Below are 19,143 nucleotides of genomic sequence, written 5' to 3'. Positions count from 1 at the left end.
CAGTCCTGATAACAGCTTGATTTTTAGGACTTCTGACCTCCAGAATGGGAAAGGGACATGCAGCTAAATTTTAAATGATGGAGAACTTGTCCCTGAAAGGGCCTTGTTGTAATTTGAGATCCTGTTGGCTGTCCAAAGGGTGAGCTGTGTGTCTGACAGGGTCTTGGTGCTCCAGCCTGGTGTCAGGCCTGTGCTTCTGAGGTGGGAATGACGAGTTCAGGAAATTGGTCTACAAGAAACCTCCTGGCTCCACATAATATCAAATGGTGAAAGCTCTCCCAGAGATCTCCATCTCAATGATAAGACCCAACTCCACTCAAAGACCAGCAAGCTACAGTGCAGGACACCTTATGCCAAACAACAAGCAAGACAGGAACACAACACCACCCATTATCAGAGATGCTGCCTAAAATCAAAATAGGTCATGGACACCCCCAAACCACACCACTGGACATGGTATTGTTCATCAGAAAGAAAAGATCCAGCCTCAAACACCAAAACACAGGCACCAGTCCCCTCCACCAGGAAGCCTAAACAAATCACTGAACCAACATTACCCACTGGGGGCAGAAACAAAAACAACGGGAACTATGAACCTGCACCCTGTGAAAAGGAGATCACAAACACAGTAAGTTAAACAAAATGAGAAGACAGAGAAACACACAGCAAATGAAGCAAAACAAATGAAGAGAAATAGGCAGTCTACCTGAAAAAGAATTCAGAGTAATGATAGTAAAGGTGATGCAAAATCGTGGAAATAGAATGGAGAAAATACAAGAAATGTTTAACAAGGACATAGAAGAACTAAAGAGCAAACAAACAATGATGAACAACACAATAAATGATATTAAAAATTCTCTAGAAGAAATCAATAGCAGAATAACAGAGGCAGAAGAACAGATAAGTGACCTGGAAGATAAAATAGTGGAAATAATTGTCACAGAGCAGAAAAAAGAAAAAAAGAGTGAAAAGAATTATGGACAGTATCAGAGACCTCTGGGACAACATGAAATGCACCAACACTCGAATTATAGGGGTCCCAGAACAAGAAGAGAAAAAGGAAGGGACTGAGAAAATATTTGAGGAGATTATAGTGGAAAATTCCCTGACAAGGGAAAGAAATAGTCAATCAACTACAGGAACTGCAGAGAGTTTCATACAGGATAAATCCAAGAAGAAACACACAAAGACACATATTAATCAAACTATCAAAAATTAAATCCAAAGACAAAATATTAAAAGCAGCAAGGAAAAAGCAGCAAATGACATACAAGGGAATCCCCATAAGGTTAACAGCTGATCTTTCAGCAGAAACTCTGCAAGCCAGAAGGGAGTGGCAAGACATATTTAAAGTGGTGAAAGGGAAAAACCTACAACCAGGATTACTCTACGCAGCAAGGATCTCATTCAGCTTTGATGGAGAAATTAAAAGCTTTACAGACAAACACAGGCTAAGAGAATTCAGCACCACCAAATCAGCTTTACAACAAATGCTAAAAGAACTTCTTTAAGCAGGAAACACAAGAGAAGGAAAACACCTACAAAAACATACCCAAAACAATTAAGAAAATGGTAATATGAATATACATATTCATAATTACTTTAGATGTAAATTGATTAAATGCTCCACCAGAAGACACAGACTAGCTGAATGGATATAAAAACAAGACCCATATATATGTGGTCTACAGGAAACCCACTTCAGACCTAGGAGCACATACAGACTGAAAGTGAGGGGATGGAAAAAGATATTCCATGCAGATGGAAATCAACAGAAGCTGTAGTAGCAATTCTTGTATCAGACAAAATAGACTTTAAAATAAAGATTATTACAAGAGACAAAGAAGGACACTGCATAATGATCAAGGGATCAATCCAAGAAGAAGATATAACAATTGTAAATATTTATGCACCCAATATAGGAACACTTCAATACATAAGGCAAATGCTAACAGCTAAAAAAGGGGAAATCGACTGTAACACATTTATATTAGGGGACTTTAACACCACACTTTCACTAATGGACAGATTATCTAAAATGAAAATAAATAAGGAAAAACAATCTTTAAATGATACATTAAATAAGATGGACTTAATTGATATTTATAGGACATTCCATCCAGAAACAAAGGAATAAATTTTCTTCTCAGGTGCTAATGGTATATTCTCCAGGAGAGATCCTATCTTGGGTCACAAATCAAACCTTGGTAAATTTAAGAAAATTGAAATCATATTAATTATCTTTTCCAACCACAACGGTATCAGACTAGATATCAATTACAGGAAAAAACAAATGAAAAAATACAAACACGTGGAAGCTGAACAATACACGATTAAATAACCAAGAGATCACTGAAGAAATCAAAGAGGGAATCAAAAAATACCTAGAAACAAATGACAGTGAAATCACGATGACCCAAAACCTATGGGATGCAGCAAAAGCAGTTCTAAGAGGGAAGTTTATAGCAATATAAGCCTGCCTCAAAAAAAAAGAAACATCTCAAATAAACAACCTAACCTTATATCTTTAACAATTAGAGAGAGAAGAACAAAATAAACCCAAATTTAGCAGAAGGAAAGAAATCATAAAGATCAGATAAGAAATAAATGACAAAGCAATGAAAGAAAAAAATAGCAAAGATCAATAAAATTAAAAGCTGCGTCTTTGAGAAGATAAACAAAATTGATAAACTATTAGCAAGACTCATTAAGAAAAAAAGGAAGATTCAAATCAATAGAATTAGAAATGAAAAAGGAGAAGTAACAACCGACACTGCAGAAATACAAAGGATCATGAGAGATTACCAAAAGCACCTATATGCCAATAAAATGGACACCTGGAAGAAATGGAAAAATTCTTAGAAAAGCACAACCTTCTGCAACTGAACCAGGAAGAAAAAGAAAATATAAACAGACAAATCATGGGCACTGATACTGAGACTGTGATTAAAACACTTCCAACAAACAAAAGCCCAGGACCAGATGTCTTCAGAGGCAAATTCTATCAAATATTTAGAGAAGACCTAACACCTATACTTCTCAAACTCTTCCATAATATAGCAGAGGCAGGAACACTCCCAAACTCTTTCTATGAGGCCACCATCAGCCTGATTACAAAACCAAAGGCATCAAAAAGGAAAAAGATTACAGGCCCAAATCACTGATGAACAGATACAAAAAGCCCCAACAAAATACTAGCAAACAGAATACAACACCACATTAAAAGGATCATACTCCATGAACAAGTGGGGTTTATCCCAGGAATCCAAGGATTCTTCAATATGCATAAATCAATCAATGTGATAAACCATATTATCAAATAGAAGGGAAAAAAACATATGATCATCTCAATAGATGCAGAAAAAGCTTTTGACAATATTCAACACCCATTTATGATAAAAACCCTCCAGATAATAGGCACAGAGGGAACTTTCCTCAATATAATAAAGGTCATATATGACAAAACCATAGCCAACATGTCCTCAATGTTGAAAAACTGAAACCGTTTCCACTAAGATCAGGAGCAAGACAAGGTTGCCCACTCTCACCACTCTTATTCAACATAGTTTGGGAAGTTTTAGCCACAGCATTCAGAGAAGCAAAATAAATAAAAGAAATTCAAATCAGAAAGGAAGAAGTAAGGCTGTCACTCTTTGCAGATGACATGATACTATACATAGAGAATCCTAAAGATGCTACCAGAAAACTACTAGAGCCAATCAATGAATTTGGTAAAGTGGCAGGATACAAAATTAATGCACAGAAATCTCTTGCACTCCTATACACTAATGATGAAAATCTGAAAGAGAATTTAAGAAACCACTCCCATTTACCATTGCAAAAAAAAAAAAAAAGAATAAAATACCTAGGAATAAACCTACCTAAGGAGACAACAGTCCTGTATGCAGAAAAGTATAAGACAATGATGAAAGAAATTAAAGATGATACAAGGAGATAGAGAGTTATACCATGTTCTTGGATTGGAAGAATCAACATTGTAAAAATGACTATACTGTGCAAAGCAATCTACAGATTCAATGCAATCCCTATCAAACTAACAATGGCATTTTTCACAGAAGTAGGGCAAAAAAATTCACAATGTGTATGGAAGCACAAAAGACCCCAAATAGCCAAAGCAATCTTGAGAATAAAATTGGAGTTGGAGGAATCAGCCTCCTGTACTTCAGACTATACTACAAAGCTACAGTAATCAAGACATTATGGTACTGGCAGAAAGACAGAAATATAAATCAATGGAATAGGATAGAAAACCCAGAGAAATACCCACGCACATATGGTCACCTTATGTTTGATAAAGGAGGCAGAAATATACAATGGAGAAAAGACAGCCTCTTCAATAAGTGGTGTTGGCAAAACTGGACAGCTACATATAAAAGAATGAAATTAGAACACTCTGTAACACCATACACACAAAAAAACTCAAAATGGATTAGAGAAATAAATGTAAGGCCACACACTATAAAACTCTTAGAGGAAAACACAGGCAGAACACTCTATGACTTAAATCACAGCAAGATGATTTTTTACCCACCTCCTAGAGAAATGGAAATAAAAACAAAAATAAATAAATGGGACCTAATGAAACTTAAAAGCTTTTGCACAACAAAGGAAAACCTAAACAAGACAAAAAGACAACCCTCAGAATTGTAGAAATTATTTGCCAACGAAGCAACTGACAAAAGATTAATCTCCAAAATTTACAAGCAGTTCACGCAGCTCAATATCAAAAAACAGAAAGCCAATCCAAAAATAGGCAGAAGACCTGAATAGACATTTCTCCAAAGAATATGTACAGATTGCCATCAAACATGTGAACAGATGCTCAACATCACTAATCATTAGAGAAATGCAAATGAAAACTACAATGAGATATCACCTCACACGGGTCAGAATGGCCATCATCAACACATTTACAAACAATAAATGCTGGAGTGGGTGGAACCCTCTTGCACTGTTGGTGGGAATGTAAATTGATACAGCCACTATGGAGAACAGTATGGAGGTTCCTTAAAAAACTAAAAATGGAACTACCTTATGACTCAGCAATCCCACTACTGGGCATATACCCTGAGAAAACCATAATTCAAAAAGAGTCATGTACCACAATGTTCACTGCATCTCTATTTACAATAGCCAGGACATGGAAGCTGCCTAAGTGTCCATCAACAGATGAATGGATAAAGAAGATGTGGCACATATATACAATGGAATATAACTCAGCCATAAAATGAGACGAAACTGAGTTATTTGTAATGAGGTAGATGGACCTAGAGTCTGTCATACAGAGCGAAGTATGTCAGAAAGAGTAAAACAAATACCGGATACTAACACATATATGTGGAATTATAAAAAACAAAAATGTTTCTGAAGAACCTAAGTGCAGGACCAGAATAAAGATGCAGATATAGAGAATGGACTTGAAGACATGGGGAGGGAGAAGTGTAAGCTGAGATGAAGTGGGAGAGCGGCATGGACATATGTACACTACGAAATGTAAAATAGATAGCTAGTGGGAAGCAGCCGCATAGCACAGGGAGATCAGCTCATTGCTTTATGACCACCTAGAGGGCTGGGATAGGGAGGGTGGGAGGGAGACTCAAGAAGGAGGAGATATGGGGATATATGTATATGTATAGCTGAATCACTTTGTTATAACACAGAAACTGACACATCATTGTAAAGCAATCATACTTCAATAAAGATGTTAAAAAAAATCAAGAGATGCTCACACATGAAAATGTATAGTTAAGAAGAATAAAATACAAAGACTAGGGTGTTATTTGAAGGAATAAGAGGCAAATTCACTAGACTGTGGATTACTGGAAGACAGAGGCTGTCATTATTGACTGTTTAAAAAAAACTTTATTTTATATTGGAGGGTAGTTGATTAATAATTTGTTCTATTTTCAGGTGTACTGCAAAGTGTTTCAGTTATACATATACATGTATCTATTGTTTTTTAGATTCTTTTTTCCATTTAGGCTATTACATAATATTGAGCAGAGTTCCCTGTTCTATCAGTAGGTCCTTGTTGGTTATCTGTTTTAAAAATAACAATGTGTATACGATTGACATTTAATTGTCTAACCCTACTCTCTCTCATTGCAAAGTCACTTGACCAATAGTTACTAAATGAGGTAAGAGGGGAAGAATGCAGAATGGATGAAGACGTAGAGAAAACTTCTAGTAGACCTAAGATAAAATAACTATACTGAATAAAACTGTCTCTATACGTTAGGACTCTGTCCCCTCAGCACCAAGCTATTTAGAGCTCATTCTATATAATAAATTCTCAACAGAGGTAAGAGGGAATGAATAAATGAAATACAGTCTGGAATGGGCACAAAGGGGAAGAGAGAAAATGTCTGGTGGGAGGGAATTGTGAACTAAGATTAATTTAGGAGCTCAGCATTTGCATTTCTGTTGCTGGCCTCAAACCGAAAAATCACAATTATTTGCAATATATAAAATAGCATTAGCAACCAAGATGCCTCTAACTTGAGGGCCCAATATGAACATCCCCAAGCATTCTTAGTTTCTAGGGTCACATTTTCTTTTCAAGTCCCCAAGGCACTTTAGAGTCTGTTTCAGACAGTACAATCCTTAGACAGAAATTGCTAGAGGTTCACTAATGTCTGAAGAAAATGACCCTACATAATGATGTTGAGCAGAAACAACAAATAGGTCTGTTCTTTAGTTTAAGTGAAGGGACTTAGCAGAAACATGTAGTCATTGTTTTCCTTAGGTCATTCAACTGGATGGGATGAATAACTAGCATGAATACAACCACTTCACCTCTCAAATGCTAAAGCCAATGTAAGAATATGCAGGGAAAACCTGCTTTCATTTCTGCCAATTTTCTAAAGGGAACTATGAGTATAGATCAGACTACACTTGTATCAGAAAGCAGCAGGATGTCAGGGTCTGTATTAACTACAAACCAACTTGGTGCATTTACTTTCTAGGAGAAACGGGCTGATTCCTAATCAGAGGTGGGGGCCAGGAGAAACTGTTGCTGGTCAGAATTGATTACTGTCTCACCAAGATAAAGATAATTTTCTTCACGTATGGACCATTCCCAGTCAGAGTGAATTTTCATAGTCTGCATCCTTCTGTGGGCTCCCATCTGTTCTTGGGATCTGCATCTATCTATATTTTGAGAGAGAGACAGAGAGAGAGGGAGATCACTCTTATATCTTCCTCATTCTTTCAAACTCCAACTACTCAATTCTTTTCCTGGGAGAATGGATATCAAAATACAGTAGATGTTCATTATTTGTGGTAGCTATGTTTTATAAAATTACTACAAAGACTGATTTATTGAACTGAGCCATCACTCCTAGGGCAAATACAGGGTTATGTTCCTATAAGCCTCTGGTCACAAAATTTTCATCAACTGATTCATACATGGATTTCTTTTATATGTGTCTCTATTTAAAGACACCTTATTTAATATATGTTGTTTTTTCATTAACATTGAACTCACAGCCAACAACACTATAAACAAACCTGAATGAAGTTTATCTAACACATGTATTTTCTCTGTAAGCCACATCATTCTTCTTGCACTTAGAAACACTAGACAGCACTTGAGCACTAAGTTTGGGGGTCCATTTAAACAGCTAAAACCAAGAAAAAACACAAAAACAGGAAAAGCATAGCACTGAATAGACTGTGGGAAGGGCACTTGTCTACAGTACGATCTGGAACAAGAAAGCAGAGCTTTGTTCGACCTCACTTGGAAACATGCATGAGAGGTGACTCAAACTTGTCACCATTCTGCGTACCTTCACAAATGACTGTGAAAGCACCGTGAGTACAGTAAGTCCCCTACATACAATCCTTCAAGTGGTGAACTTTCAAAGACACCAATAGGCGTTTGCATGACAATCATGTAAGTTAGTTCACATGTCTGGTGTACATTGTCACGTGTGTGCATCCTCTACAAGTGATTGTGCTTTTCTGTACTTTATTGTACAATACTGTATAGCGTACAGTAGTACAGTATCTTTATTTAAAGCTAGGTCTGCAAGAGGACGACTTCATTGAACTCCTTGCTGTGCAACACAAAGAGCTTATTAAAGAAGATCTGTTGGAATTGGAGCCCCAGAGAAAGGAGGAAGAGAGACGAGAGGAAGAAGTAACTGAAGAACCAAAATGATTCACGACACAGGAAATAGCAAGGGGATTTTCTTTAGTTGAATTTGTATTGTTAGTTTTTGAGGAACAGGACTGGAACATAAAACCGCACATGAAGGTTTCAGTGGCTGTTTGGAATTCAATCCAGTGCCACTGTGTCATCTATGAGGAGAAAAAAAGAGCTACTACCCAGATATCACTAGATCACTTTTTCAAGAGGGTAGATAGAATTGAATACAGCAAGGAGCCAGAATCTGTGCCATTAATGTCAGGCATGAGTGAAATTGCAGCTTGCCTCCATCTCCTATTGCTGATGATCCTTCAGCTCTACCAACTTCCACCTCCTCTCCCTCCTCCAGTCAGTAACTCACCTTGCCTGTTCACTCGATGCCAGCCCCTGTATGCCAGCTGTTGTAGTGTACTACTATACTTTTCAAGGTACTGTACTGTAAGACTAAAAATGTTTTCTTTATTTTTTGTGTTTGTTCATTTTTTATGTATTATTTGTGTGAAAGTATGTAAGGCCAGACACTATTAAACTCTTAGAGGAAAACATAGGCAAAACACTCCATGACATAAATCACAGCAAGATCCTTTTTGACACACCTCCTAGAGGAATGAAAATAAAAACAAAAATAAACAAATGGGACCTAATGAAACTTAAAAGCTTTTGCACAGCAAAGGAAACCATAAAGAAGACCAAAAGATAACCCTCAGACTGGGAGAAAATATTTGCAAAGGAAGCAACTGACAAAGGATTAATCTCTAAACTTTATAAGCAGCTCATGCAGCTCAATATAAAAAAAAAAAAAAAACACAATCCAAAAATGGACAGAAGACCTAAATAGACATTTCTCCAAAGAAGATATACAGATTGCCAACAAACACATGAAAGGATGCTCAACATCACTAATGATTAGAGAAATGAAAATCAAAACTACAATGAGATATTATCTCACACGGGTCAGAATGGCCATCATCAAAAAATCTACACACAATAAATGCTGGAGAAGGTGTGGAGAAAAGGGAACCCTCTTGCACTGTTGGTGGGAATGTAAATTGATACAGCCACTATGGAGAACAGTATGGAGGTTCCTTAAAAAACTAAAAGTAGAATGACCATACGACCCAGCAATCCCACTACTGGGCATATACCCTGAGAAAACCATAATTCAAAAAGAGTCATGTACCACAATGTTCACTGCATCTCTATTTACAATAGCCAGGACATGGAAGCTGCCTAAGTGTCCATCAACAGATGAATGGATAAAGAAGATGTGGCACATATATACAATAGAATATAACTCAGCCATAAAAAGAGATGAAACTGAGTTATTTGTAATGAGGTGGATGGACCTAGAGTCTGTCATACAGAGTGAAGTAAGTCAGAAAGAGAAAAACACATATATATATGGAATCTAAGAAAAAAGAAATGGTCATGAAGAACCTAGGGGCAAGAGGGAATAAAGACACAGAGCTACTAGAGAATGGATTTGAGGATATGGGGAAGGGGAAGGGGAAGGGTAAACTGAGACAAAGTGAGAGAGAGGCATGGACATATATGCACTACCAAACGTAAAATAGATAGCTAGTGGGAAGCAGCCATGTAGCACAGGGAGATCACCTCGGTGGTTTGTGACCGCCTAGAGGGGTGGGATAGGGAGTGTGGGAGGGAGGGAGATTCAAGAGGGAAGAGATATGGGGATATATGTATATGTATAACTGATTCACCTTGTTATAAAGCAGAAACTAACACCATTGTAAAGCAATTATACTCCAATAAAGATGTTAAAAAAAATACAGTACAGTACTATATAGCTGATTGTATTAGTTGGGTACCTATGCAAACTTACCTACAAATTGGACTAATGAACGCACTCTCAGAATGGAACTCGTTTGTATGTAGCATTCCTACTGTATTGATTTTGGTGTTATAGTACACTTTAGCAGGTAGGTTAATATGCAAATACGGAACGCATGAATAATGAGGATCGATTGTAATTACAAAAAAAAAAGAAAACTAATATCTATCGTTCAATCACTGCTTGCCAGGTACTTATATAAACTCTTTAGTTATTTACCTCAGGTAATCCTCACAAGAATCCACTGAGGCAGGAACAATTCCCATCCCATATCCAAGACAAGAAAACCATAAACTGAGAGCCTGAGGGCCTCGCCGCTGAGAAGTGGCCCCAACATTCAACCCCCAGCTGTATGACTCAGGATCCATGCTTTCAACCACACGCCTCGATGCAGAACAAGTCCACAGGTCTTTTTCTCAGCCTGACCCACTTACCAATATGCTTTCCTGAGTAAGATAATCATGCTCCTGAGTTTGAATTAATTTGAACACACCTTGAGGAGTGAATGAGGCTAGAATCAGTTTTTGTTTTAAATGGCAATTATTTCTTTCTTCTTGCCAAATACAGATGACAGTTACTATGTGCAAGGCACTGCCACCCAGGGCGGGGGTTGGCAGTGCTAGCAGACATGTGAGTAACCAGCAGCTGCAAAAGTGATGAAAACTGCTGACTCTGAGACCCTCCCCACCAGCCCTCATATACTCTATTGAAGAAATTCAATTTGTATTTAATTAAGTGGATTTGCCAGTTCTACATCCCTGAATACATGGGGATCTCTGTACCTTACAAGTCATGTCAGTCCAATGAGAGAAGGGGTGTCATAGAGCCTGGTGGGGAGGGTGTGGTACCCCTGCCCATTCTAACCATGTTCTCACCACCATCTTCCATCTGCCCCACTTCCCTTCCCCAGACCCCAGAGCTCTGGATGTGGGACAGTTATGATCATTCCATATCTCAAGAGAAGAAACAAATGTTCAAAGAAATTGTGACATAACTGGTAAAGAACAGTAGAAGTAAGTCTGACCTTGTATTTGTGAACATGCAATTAACCATTTAAGATGTGTTTTAAAAACCATTTAAAGTTGTGAAGGGATTTTGTATTTAATCTTCACATCCCTGCAGGAAAGGCATTACTATCTCTCTTTTACCAAGGCTTGGAGAGGGTCAGTGATTTCCCTTCGATCATGTGACTGATAAGCAGGAGAGACAGAACTGGAGTCACATTTTCTGTATCTTCACCCAGTGTTCCTCTTGCTGTCTTTGGACAGGTCCAAGAACAAAGCAGTGCATCCCAAGCAGGTAACTCAGCACAAGCAAAAGCCCAAAGGACTGATGAACTGCCACCACCCAGCTGCTGATTACTCTTCATTCCCTTGGCAGATATTTATTGACACTTTCAATGTGCCAGGGATATAATACAACAGTGGACAGAATAGACACAGCTTCTGATACCATAAGAAACACCCTGAGTAAGCCACTGAAGGTGACATATGCAGGTGTTAGTAGAACAGGTAACAGGAAGCCCTCACCATGCTAGGGAGTCCAGGCAATTCTCACTGGGAAAGTGACATTGTGGTTGATATGGAAAAGGGATGGCAGGAGGCAGCTGGTGGGAAAAAAGGAGATATAGGTACAAAAGCCCAAATGTAGGAAAGATTTTGCAAAATCTGAGAAGCTAAGAATCCAGACAGGGGAAAGAAACATAAAAAGAGGGGATGGTGGGACATGAAGTGGGACTGGAACAGTAGGGCCAGATCTTGTAGGACCTTCTACCACAAAGACCCAAAGGCCTCGAACAGTAGACCAGCCACCAGGCCTCTCAACTCTCAGGGGTCCCTTGTTGAGGAGGAAGGCAAGCCCATTAAGCTCTTTAATCTCTCCCCCCTAGGTAATTTCCTCCAGCTACAAATGAATCACAGTTTCCTTCTCCCCATCCACATGGCCTGGGTACCTGGAGCAGGGGTCTGTTTTCCAGGTGCAGTCTCACCAATGCCATATAAAGGGGAATTATTCCCCTTCCTGAAGCTCGACTCCTAGCACAGGCTGGTCCCCCCAGTGTAGGCTTTCCTCATGGCCAGATCATATTACAAGCTAATATCTAATTTGTAAGTTCTGCATCACACCTCGGTTTCACTGTATTGTGGCTTCCAAATGAACGTTCACTTCTTCCTCCTTCAAAATTAGCTCAGTGCACTATGGTGAGAGAAGGAACACAGAATGTACAACTGGTCAAATAAAATGGAGAGACCCAGAATGGCTATCTGATCCCTGGGATGTAACTTTATCTCTTAGCTAACAATCTGTAAAATGGGGTCCTAATTCTTTCTGCCATTACAGAGCTGCATAGAGTCCAAAATCAAGTGGAATGTTTAATGGACTGGAATTCACATTCTAATACCAGCTCTCCCACTAATCATCTCTCCTGTCTTCAGTTTCCCCATCTGTAACATAAACCAATGGAAATCAATAGGCTCTAAGGTCCCCTTTAAATAGAACATTCTTTATTTTGCTGTGTGATTAGTGGCTAGAAGATTATTTTGAGAATTCTCAAACTCTAGGAATTAATATCAATGTAGTAACATTGCTATATTTTTTAAGTGTCAAAATTACTAAGAGCTTTTGGAGATAGGGCAGAGGACAGGTAAGAGTAAACAATGTTTTGGTAGAGCAGCAGAAAGGTCCCAATTCTTCCCAGCCCCATATCCATGCCATGTAGCCTCAGAGTATATCCCACAATGGCCTTGCTTTGGGGCAATGTGATGTTGATGAGTATGATACCAGCAGGCTCAAAAAAAGGCTTGTACAATTGAGGTTGCTTCTCCTGATTTCTTCTCTAGCTGTGCAAAAGATATGCCCAGTTCAGTCCACCAGCCCCATGAGAAGATGAGGAACAAGTGGAGCAGAGCCAACCTACAGACACATGAGCAAACCAAGCCAAACTGCAGACTCATGAGTGAGTCCAGTCAAGCCCTGCCAGGACCATCCTAGATAATCTGATCCCTGCTAATGAGCTAGAAATAAATATTTATTGTTGTATTCTACTGAGTTTTGGGGAAATTTATTACACAGCACTATTTTAGCAGCTGACACAAATCTGAACCTAAGTACTTCACAATTACTTTAGTCTACAGAAAAAAGTAATTTCCGACTTGTCTCTCTGCTTTGTATTTCTATGTCTTTGTCTGTTTTCCATCTTCCCTTCCGTCTCATATAAAGACATGTCCTCCCTCTGAACCAATACTAATCCTACCTGCTCTTTCCCAGTTCCCTTCTTTCCAACCTCCCTCCCTGACATCCCTTCGCCCATCATCCCATCCCTCAGAAGGGTTAATGCATCTTGCCATCTTTAAGGGTGACTTTTCTTAGAAAGGTGGACTTAAGAGAAGACATCTTTGTCTGAAAACAATTGGCTGTAACAACCCATCTTGTTTTGGGGATTTAAAATAAAAGTGTCCATCCTCTAGTATCCCCTACCCCCCAAAAAAAGAGGGATAAACAACCTAGAACTGATTTTGACCAACTCTACTAGAGGCCTCTCACACCCTGGGAAGTGGCCCAATAGGAGGACTGACTACAAAGAGCTGCATCTAGGTCAGGTCAGGGAGAGGGGGTGTCAAAAGTGGAACCTCCTTAGTGAGGGGAGATCAAAGTCTTCCCTTAAAAATCATTGCAGCCTGTGAAAGAATATGTCCACCCTCATCAGACTCACCTGTCACAGAGAAAAAAAGCCTCAAATATGATAGTGAAGCTGTCCAGAGATTTGAGCCTCCCACTGGCAATTATCACCTAGAGATTCAACTCAGTGGAAGGGATTTAACCCTTGGTAGCTCTTTTATGAAAATTATTATTGACTCCTAGTCTGAAACAATCTAAACAATAAAATTAAATGTATTTACTTATATCTTTTCTATTGAAATTTAATTTACTTTTCAGAAATGTTAAATATGCTTCTAGAATCTTGTCTAAATAATATTTAACTTGGTTTTTCCTTGGTTTGGGTCTAGGACTAGAGGCTAGACCATCAGCATTCTGTGGTTATTCCCCCTCTTATATGTGAAACTCTACATCAAGGAATTGGAAATAAAAATAATAATTTAAAAGGGAGATATAAACATCCTATGGGAGGGGAGTCACAGAAACATTAAGTGATATTTATAATATATAACTATATTGTGTATAATTTATAGCAGTAAGTATTCAGGAGTGTGCATTAAAATGTGAATGCATTTAAATAAAGGGGTTTTTTAGAAGTCTAGCATTAATAAACTCCATAAAACCAGATGCTCTGTCACTTTTAACTATATACTGAGCATTTTTCAGGGTACACTCAGATACTTGTGAAAAATATGGATGAATGGATGAAACAAAATATACATATCCTGTTATGTGCCAAGTATGCTCCTAAGGTGAAGGAAAATAATAATAATAATAATAATAAAACAAAACCCATACTCTTAAAGAGGCTTCCATCATTCTAGTTCTGATCATATTTTACAATTCAAGAATTAGGTTGTTCTGATTTATGGTAGGTTATGACACATATTTTTAGGCCAAATATGCCTACAACTGGAATAGAAGAACCTTGTTACATCATTTTGACCATACCATTTTTGATAGAGTGTTCTCCATGCATCTATCTCTGAGCTTATAACCTTGGTATAATCATCACTTTGGGGTACTGTAACTCCCATTAGAATGGCAGAACTTTGAGGACCAGGACTACATTCTATGCTCAATCTATGGCATGTTGTAAGTGCTTAATAAATGTTCATATTCATAGAATGACCAACTAGATTCATTAATGGGCTTCCCAAATTTATATTTTTTATTAGAACAAGTGTCCAGTTTAAATCCTGATTTTTAAAAGACAGAAATAAATGACAATGAATCAAAGGGTCACGATCACATACCTGTTAGACAATTCTTCCTAAAATGTGCACATCATCCAATTTTGCAGAGTTTTGTGCCAGAAATGGACACTATGAGGTAAATATGCTGAGAATAGAATAATCAGGTTAAAGACAAGAGGCAGATCAAGGTCCTCCAGGGCTCCTGACAAATAGCATGTCTCTTTCTTACCCGAGTTCTAAAGCAACTGTGCACAAAATTAGGACATTGGAAGATGGGAGATAAAACACAAACTTTATTTTTAGTAAAAACTAGATCTATGAGAAACTAAAACTTCTCACAATAAACTCCAAAATTACATACAGCCTTGCACACCACACTACAAGCTTTGCTGGACTACCATGCCGTAGGGAAATCTTTGCAAAAATGGTACTGCTTGGAGCAGCAGAGACAGCAAGTTCTCCCAGTGGGAATCTGGTTTCCAAGAGAGAAAGGGAGGGAGAATGGGACCAGACTATGTGAGTCCAGTCTCTCTTTCATGACTCAAACATCAGAAGACCCTTCAGGAAAAGCTGAGTGAGGCAACATGAGAGGCCAGAGGTGATACTCTCATGATGTTTCTCCACATTCCTACCAATCAAATCCTAGTCGTCAAAAGGAGTTCCGGATGGGCAGAGCACTTCTGAGAAAGAGTGAGCTTGAGAACACGGGTCAGTGGGTGAACCAAGATCAAAACCATCAATGAGTTGGTTAACAAGAAGGCTCAAAACAAGCCCAGAACTTCAAGGTCTCCCAGACCATTTATGTTGCTGCAGACACCTTTCCTACCCTCCCGTTCTTTCCCCAAGCCCTGGCAACCATATATTTCCTCTGTTCTACCGTCAAAGCACTCCGGATGAAGTCATTATCCCTATTCTTTTCATAAACAACGTCATCCTTGCATAGTATAGACCTGCCTTATTTTTTTTAATGACAAAATCTCCTTCCTTGTTTTTAGGATATGCATGCATTAAGTGAAGTTCTAACTTTTCAAGAATCTTTTCAGTGTTTAATTTTCTGTGGGGCATACAGTGAAGAAAGGAGTATATATGTTCTTAAAGAGTTAAATCTTGAAAGAAAAAAGATACTGGGCATTTCCAAAGCTTCTATTCTGAAAGTGTGGCAGGTTGACTCTGATTAAAATACCACACATTGTAAAATGTGTGAAAGAAGGTGAACTGGGGCCAGCAAAAATATTTTGGTCCTTCAGGTGAGTAAAATCTTGGATGACATGGTTTTCATGTATTCTATACTGAGCTGGAGGTTATCCGAATATGAACAAGGCATCATCTTTTCACACTGAAAACTGGGATGTTATTGCTTAGCTCATGTCAGAACTACCAGAAATGGTATTTCTATAATATAGATGGTCTTTTCTTAACTACAGCATTGGGCTTTCCAGGGTCATGTGTTTTAGGAAATAGCTTGCTTAAATTGCTTTCTTCCGTACCAGTGAAAGAAACAAACATTGTTATATATTTAGGGCATATTTTATATATATATATATATATATATATATATTCTGTTTCTCTGAAGAACATTTACTAATACACCAGTCAAACAAAAAAAATTGGTTACCTACTTTTTAAATACCTGCCTCCTTTATCTTTTTTCTTATCTTTATTGAGATATTATTCACATATTATAAAATTCACTCTTTGAAAGTGTACACTTCAGCAATTTTTAGTATATTCAGAGTTGTACAACTATCACCACAGTCTAACTTTAGAACATTTTCAATACCCCCAAAGAAACCTCATACCCATTAGTAGTCACTCCCCACTGCCCATTTCTTATCGCCAGCCCCTGGAAACCATTAATATGCTTTTTGTCCCCATAGATTTGCCTATTCTGGACATTTCATATAAATGAAAGCATACAGTGTGATGTAATGTGACTGGCTTCCTTCACTTAGTATATTATTTTCAAGATTCATTTGTCTGTTTATTAGCATTTAATTTCTTTTTATCACTGAATAATATCTCATTATGTATATATAACATATTTTATCCATTCATCAATTGATGTACATTTAGGTTGTTTCCACATTTTGGTTTTCATAAATAATGCTGTTATAAATATTTGTGTGCAATTTTTGTGTACACATGTATTCTCACATCTTTTTCCCATATGCTTAGCAGTAGAATTGCTGGCTTATTTTCTTTTACCTTTGAGCAAGGGAAAAAACAAACAAACAAACAAACAAACATAGGGGTTGGGGGATAAAGAGGAAAATCCAGTCAGCACAAAATCCACTAAGAGTGCCATATGGGTATATATTATTTTCCATTTCTACTATAACAAATTACCACAAATATAGGAGATTAAACAGTATAATTTTTTAAAGATTATTTTCAATTCTGAAGTCCAAAATGGGTTAGCAGAATTGCATGACTTCTGGAGGCTCCAACTTCTTGAGACAGCTTCCTTTCTTTGGCTCATAGACCCTTCCTCAATCTTCAAAGCTAGCAGCATAGCATCTTCAAATCTTTCTCTCTCTTTCTCTCTCATCTCTGCTTCTATCCTCACATCTCCTCTCACTCTCCCGCCTCCCCCTTATTACAACCCTGTGATTATATTGTGAATACCCAGATAATCCAGAGTAATCTCCTCATCTCAAAATTTTTAACTTAATCCCATCTTCAAAGTCCCATTTTCCATGTAAAGTAACAGATTGTGGGGATGAAGATGTGGACATCTTTGGACATCCTTATTTTGCCTACTATGATTTGACTATCATAAATCATGATTTTTTTATACCAGATACTTTGGGGTAGCATGTATAGTCCATTGGTATTATAAACTTGAATTACCCAAGCATAGAAATTAAAAATAATTTTGATTTTATAAAATCAGAAAGAAACTTGTTTGCTATTTTCATTTAGATAAATATGAACCTTAGTGTTATAGAAATAGTTAATCAAAGTGGTTATATGAATGGGTTCTTGAGTTAGATTTCTAAGGATCAAATCTTAACTTTCTCACTTATCAGCCAAGTGACTTTGGCAAGTTATTTAAACCTTCTGTGTCTTAGTTCCTTCTTCCATACAATGGAGAATATAAGAATATTATTTTGTAGACTTGCTTTAAGAATTAAATATAATAATGCATTCAAAGTGCTTTCAAGAGTGTCTAGACTATAGTAAATGCTAATATATGTTTATTATTGTAAAATTATCAAAAACATTTTTAAGGTGAATCGGTAAGCCTAAGACCACATGAAACAATGAAAATTTGTTTCAATAGGAGAGCTTATGTGATTTATCAGGAAAATGCCCAGCTTTGTTTCTTTATAGAATTCTATTTTTTGTTACCAGTTTCTAAGATTTTGAGTCAAGCCAGCTGTCCCTATACTAAAATGTTTGGATCTCACTAGAGACTCTAAGCTTTATAATATAGAAAATGAGGCTATAGGTCTTTATCTAGTGTCCCACTGTGACTTTAACCCTCTAAATAGCACAACAGTCACAATTAATATATGGTGGTTAACATTAATTGAGCACCTACTATGTACCAGAAACTATTCTAAGCATTTAATAGGAATTAATTCACTTTAATTCTCACTCCATCCTTGTGAAGTAGATAGCAATCTCCATTTTAGAGAGGAGGAAACTGAGGCACAGAGAGTTCAAGCATCTTGCTCAATACTGCACAAGCTGGTAAGAAACAAACCCAAGAATCTAAGCTTGATTGCTTGTTCTCAGGTGTGTGGCTCTTTCTACTAGAGAGGCCATGAATATGGAAGGTGAGAGCCATCTGTGCAGCCAGCCCATCTGAATTCAAATTCTGACGCTGTGACAGGTACAAGCTTGGCAACCAGAGGTAAATTGCTTAACTTCTCTGGGTCTCACCTGTTATTGGTCGTGGATGTAACATCTACCTTAAGGGGTCACTGTGGGGAGTAAATACAACCCCATTTACAACATTTAGCACATTGCTTCATCCACAGCAAATGGTCAGCAAGTGTTACCATATTGGAACTGGTTTCTTTTGAAGAAGGTGCTGCCTTTTAAATACCTTCAAAAGTAAAAGAAAATTAATTTTAACACCTATGCTCAGTCACTGTCCCTGATATTTGTGTATGAACTCATGCTTAGTCCTCAACAGATTTCCTATGCAATTTCTTACTCACTCATTCATTCGTTTGTTCATTGTCTTATTGCTTCAACAAAATGTTTTGAGCTTCCAGCATAAGCTAAATTCTACATCATAGGTTCTCATATCCAATCCTTGA

The sequence above is a fragment of the Mesoplodon densirostris genome, chromosome 1 (genome assembly GCF_025265405.1).
Source record: "Mesoplodon densirostris isolate mMesDen1 chromosome 1, mMesDen1 primary haplotype, whole genome shotgun sequence".
Taxonomy (NCBI): Eukaryota; Metazoa; Chordata; class Mammalia; order Artiodactyla; family Ziphiidae; genus Mesoplodon; species Mesoplodon densirostris.
This window is presented reverse-complemented; position numbering follows the sequence as displayed.